The sequence below is a fragment of the Gouania willdenowi genome, chromosome 3, assembly GCF_900634775.1.
Source record: "Gouania willdenowi chromosome 3, fGouWil2.1, whole genome shotgun sequence".
Classification (NCBI taxonomy): domain Eukaryota; kingdom Metazoa; phylum Chordata; class Actinopteri; order Blenniiformes; family Gobiesocidae; genus Gouania; species Gouania willdenowi.
Window position 1 is genome coordinate 16330884 of NC_041046.1, and position 5770 is coordinate 16336653.

Sequence of the window (5770 nt, forward strand, 5' to 3'; positions counted from 1 at the left end):
GAGTTGAGTTTGCAGTGTCTGACCAATCGCAAAACACAGAAACCATGCAGAGCAGCCACCATTACGTACCATGGAAGAACAGACAATGATTATTAAAAGATGAAGAATTAAAATCCTTAATCCCGATCTAAAGCAACACTGTTTCAACAGAAAAAGCAGGAAGGAAAGAATGCTGGTGAGAAATACAGACTGTTAATGCGTAAAATCGTGAGATTGTAATTGGATAATTATGTGCTCTGATCACATTTCTAGTCATGTAGCCCGCCTTAATTTCTCACACACTTCCACAGATGGGGATGAGAGAGCAACATTTTGCTCTGAAGACTGGAGGGAAGCTGATTAAAGGGACAGGCTGCATTCATACCGCTCAGTCGGTCACAGGGCGGTGGTAAGGAAGGAGAGACTTTTACAGTTCTCAGTCTGCTAATAGGAAGTTGGTGCTTCTGTTGGAGCGAAGTTCCCACACTTGACCTCTTCTGGCCATAAACCGTCTGAGTGCATTGATGCAAGAGTCAGTGTCCAAGGATGGTGCAACTTCAGCATGAACTGCTCTAACAGCCAGACAGGTGAAAATAACACTGCTTGACCATGTTTTTTCTCTTTACTTGCTGCTCTTTACTTCAAAAGGCCCAATGTAAATATACTCCCACACAAGTGAATGGAGGCACAATTCTTTCTTCAGTTAAATCTGCCATTTGTTGGTGCACTGGCATAGCATTTAGATGACAACAGAAGATACACTCGGACAGCACCTTCCTTATGGCTGTTGTTACACCAGTTATTCAGTATCTCTCTCTTATGTACGACAACATATGGTTATGACCACCATGTCCAACTTGCTAATGTGTGTGTCTACCGAGAAACTCTAAAACATGGAGATCATTTGTTGCCAATATTACAGACCTTCACTGGCATAAACAATCTACTAAGTCGGCCACCAAGGACTCCGTCTTGCAGTTGTGGGCAGAGCTTCTGAATATCAGTGATATCTCAATAAGTTAACCTTTCTCCAGACTGGCCAGCTCCTCAGGATCTGCTGGCAGTACTTGACAATGGCCAGCTCAGCCTGGTCCAAGTCCCCCACCAGGATATTCCTTCATGGTGGTCCTTTTTAAACCTGTTTATCTTCTCTTCCACAGAGGACTCATGTTGCTCCCTGGTGAGGTCAAACCGTGCCAGGGCCAGATGCAACTGTCTTGTCTTTTCCACACAGGAGAAATGCAAGTCTTTTATTCTCAGAATCTATGCCGCAAATTTCTTCAGACATGTCAAGGAGCAAAATACTGGAACAGATGAAGAACTGCCTCCTCTTCTGCCTGTATTGCATTCATTACTGCCTTTTTTTCACCTAAGGATCTTCAGGGAAAAGTTGGCTAATGTTTTGCAGACTGACTCAATCTCAGAGTGTAACAGAAAGTGAGGCTCTGAAAGCCATGTAGGGTGTTTGATAAATATCTCAACTTTTGGAGGCTATGTTTGCTGAGTTACTGGCTGTGTCCACAAACCTCCACTGTACAGCACAGGAAACTTGAAGGATTTGTGAAACTTGGTTAGGAACCAAATACTTTATAACATGAAGTGTCATTCTTAATGTAGTTGAGGACTGACTCACTGACTGTCCGAACTACAGAATCCTTAAGATCCCTCTGCAGCTCCTTTCTCCAGAGTACATCATATGTCTGGTCATAGTTGCAGCTATGAGCTTCATCCTAGCGATAGTTACAGATTTTAAAGGAGCAACTCCAGATTTTCCCATTACTAAAACACAGTGTAGCTCAGAGTTCTTGTTTGTTGAGGCCAGGTAAGTAACTGTTCGGTATCCTTTCTCACTGGTTTCAGACACCTAGTAACCACAAAATTGTAATATGAAGCTGCTGTATTAGTTTTAACCAACCCTTGGTGTTAAACCAAAGTAAAGTTTCATCTCAGTCTATCTGTCACCCACACAGATTTCTCAGGATTGTCTTGGCTGTTAAAATTACAGGGCTCAATATTCTAAGAGGATCCAAAATGGAGGCAATGATTGATAGTATTTATCTTCTGGTAAGTGACCTTGAACTTATATTTGTCAGATTTAAAAGAAAAAAAATCCACTGTAAGCACTCTCTCCATTGGCAGAGCATCCATCTCGACTTCCAACTGCCCCATGCATTTTGCCTCTGAGATGGCTTCCAACGCATCTGATTTAATGCTCATTCACTTTGTGAGGAAAAAGTCCTTCCTTGGAGCATAAAGAGACCAGTTCTTGGTAAAGGGACATAGCTTTTTCCGCTGTGGCTACAGTAATGAGAAAATCATTAATATAAAAAATGTGATGTAACTTGTGTCTTTCTTCCCCACTATAGTGAATCCCATAGTCTTCTGAGGACATAGTTAGCAGAGCTGGGATATATTGTTGCCCCAAACAAATGCTCTCTCATCCTGTACTCAGTAGGCTCTTTCTCCAGAGCGCCATCTGGCCACCAGAATAACCTGAGCAGATAAGTGTCATCAGGAGTAACTCGTACCTGGTGAAACGTGGACTTCATGTCTGCAAATATTACCAAAGGTTCCCTTCTGAATGTGAGTGTGCTCACAAACTTTTGTTGGCCCACAGTGCTTTGAATAATGTGTTCTTTCATCCCTGTGAGTTACAGTTTGTTGATTAGACTTTCTGTACTAAACACTGCTGTGCTCCCTTGGTTGAAAAAAGTCATAGGTGGTGACAATTTTGCTTCCCTTTTTAGATTTTACTTGGACAGGCACAATTGGCAGCTTACAATCTTGGACTCCACCCCCTGTAAGGCCACTTGACACCAGCTTGTTGAAACAGACCTCTGCATCCTTCTCAGCCCACTCTGAATCCTTTTCTCTGTGGAGTACAGTGGCATGCTTAAGGTTACACTTTGAACAGGAAATCCTCTTGCGGCAGTGCTTACTAATGTGTCCTGTAGACAAACAGCTGAAGCAAATGCCATTTCCGTTTAAGAATTCGATCTTCTTCTCATGTTCCATTCTTCCCAACTGTACACACACAACCAGTATTTGCCACGCACCACAGAAAATGCATGTATTTATTTGTAACGTTTTAATTTCTTTGGCTTTCTTTGCAGGGTGAGGTTTGTTCTCCACAGGTTTAACAGTGGTGGCAAAGCTGGCTCCTTTGTTTAGTGTTTTGCAGCTGTTGATAGAATGAATACCTTTGCATTCACATTGAGTTGCACTTAAGATTTTCCTTTTTCCAGAATGAAATTTATTGCATCTGGATGACTTAACGGCTCTGAAAACAGTGTTACAATGTGGCACAATTCTTAACCAATCAGAACAGTCAACAAAACATCCTAATATGATTGGCTAATAAGTCTTCAATCACAGGCGCAGCCGGAGGTGCAGCATGGCAGATGCTGACACAAAGAGGCATCAGGTGAGTTAGAAGTTTTGTAAAATATGAGACGATGTGGAGCTAGTGATACAGCCCCAGATCTCTCTTTTTTTTTGGAAAATGTTTAACAGAGATTGAAGGCTTGGTGTTTATTATTACTTTTTACCTAAAAGTATGGGGGGAGATGGTGGCTGCTGATTCATATTTATATTAGGTCTGATGATATTAATGAATGAACACTGATGAGCCCAGTATATACAGTATGTGTGGGTGTATATAATATTTTGTTATAATTACATTATGGATCAAAACTGTATGTTTTTATTTTCAAAGATGCCAAATTGAATATTTTGAAATGACCAGAAATCAATGTTCATATTTATTTTTTTCTATTTTATTTATGTATTCAGTTCATTTCCGACATGGTTGCAATCACAGAAATTCACTTTGACATTCAGAGCAAAATCACATCATTGTTTTTTTTTTGTCCTTTTGCATGCTGGAAAGGGCGACGGAAAAAAGCATTTTGCTTATCCAGATCTGTCCCCTGATTTGAACACAGATAATTTTACATCAAACCTCGTTTCTTCCCTGGTCAAACATTCTTATCTTCTTCATACCATAATTTCATCTTTTCATTAACGTTTTTTTTTTTTTTTTTCTTTCCTTTTTTATGTGGTGTTCTCGTCTGCAGTCATTGTTCCTGTTGTTACTCCTCCTCACTGTCCTTATATGATACTGAAACAGAAATAAAAAGGTCTCCCATTCAACGCTGCCAAATATAATAATGAATTCTTAATTTTCTATTTCTGTGAAGTAAGTCCATATCCCAGGTTTGATTGTAATTACTATATAGTACCAGAAACTGTCTTTAAACACCTTTAATTAATTAATTGAATTAACAAACTTTCGACTATGTTACCTCACAAAGTTATAACAGATTTAAATGTCAGTAATATATCACAAAATATGAGCAGGATTGACACGTATTGTGAAATTTCTTAGCGTCCCACATCTTGAACATTGTTGGATTGCAATGGCAGTGATACAGTAAATAGAAAACAGTATTAAATGAAAATGCTTCTTCTGAATCTCTTACAAACAAGCTCTAAGCATTTTTTTTGTTATATAATAACCATTGAATAGCAATAACAGCCGTCTGAAAAATGGCCGCCATATTGAATTTTTGAGTGGCCAACGCATTTTTCCAGAATAGTGGCCCTTAGAGAGTATCTGTGCCAAATTTCATGCTTTTATACCAAAGTGAATGATTTTATTTTAGTAATCTGCTGCACAACTGGAAAACATTGACTGACAAAGGATAGATTTTATTAAAATAATTATTGAATAAAAAGACATGTCCGACTACTACATTTTGCTCAGAATTCTGAAAAACACAATCAAGTATAATGATGTAATGATAACACAAACTTTAAAGAATCTCACTATGTAAATAAGAGGAATGAAACAGTCATTAGTGCCTCCTGAATAGAATTATTTCTATAGTTTTTTTTATTTTTTCTTGCATCTCCCTCTTGATATTGGACCAAGACTGACCGAACGATGTATTTTCAGTTTCATGTTCTAATCAATATCATTTTGATCATCATTTTGTATGTTTTTTTCCCTTATTTGTGTGTTTTTGTTGTCGTTTTTTGTGTGTTCTTAGTATTATTTAAAAATACTCTATCTCAGTGTGTGTGTATTTGGTGTCCTTTGGTTGTTTCTTATGTCACTTTGTATGTTTCTCTGTTATTTGGGGTATTTTGTGGTAATCGTGTGTGTTTTTCCTCTCATTTAGTGTGTCTTTGTTGTCGTTTTGTGTGTTGCTGGTAATCGTAGGTATTACGATCCGCAGGATTACTACTGCAACAACACATCATCAGGATTACTATTGCAACAGCAGGATTACTATTGCATAACACATCATCAGTAGGGTAAAACTAACCTGTCTCACTTAGTGTGTGTCTTCAGGTGTCATTTTGTGCATTTTGTTTTGCTTGTCTGTTTTTTTTATTCAGTAGATTTACTCTTTTTTTGTGTGTTTTTTGCTGTTGTTTTGTGAGTAGCTGGTAATATTTAGTATTGTCATTTTCTAAATAAAAAAATAAACATTATAAAACCCCATATTATGCTTTCATTTGTCAATGCCCCCCTCCCTCTCTGTCTCTCTCTCTGAGACATATGTGCCATTGTTTAAATTGAGGGTACTGTATCACCATTTTTAAACATTATTTACATATAAGAAAGAATATTAATAGAGGGGTCGCATTATTTCAGATACAGCGGTGTGTTTACATCCGGGACTGTAGCAGCATGAATGTTCGAGGCTCGAGCCCGCTGCTAGCACGCAGGGGGCGGAGCTTCAAAACCTTCTCTCCGTTCCGCTCCGGTACGTCTCTCGGGGCT

At 38.7% G+C, this 5770-nt stretch overlaps 1 long non-coding RNA gene across 1 annotated transcript; it reads left to right on the forward strand.

Annotated features, from left to right (window-relative positions):
- The first annotated feature begins 2381 nt into the window (after positions 1-2381).
- Positions 2382-5745, forward strand: LOC114457929 (uncharacterized). Its single transcript, XR_003672971.1, has 4 exons — positions 2382-2562; positions 2727-2779; positions 3355-3403; positions 5642-5745. It is a non-coding gene; the product is annotated as an uncharacterized LOC114457929 (long non-coding RNA).
- Positions 5746-5770: the final 25 nt, after the last annotated feature.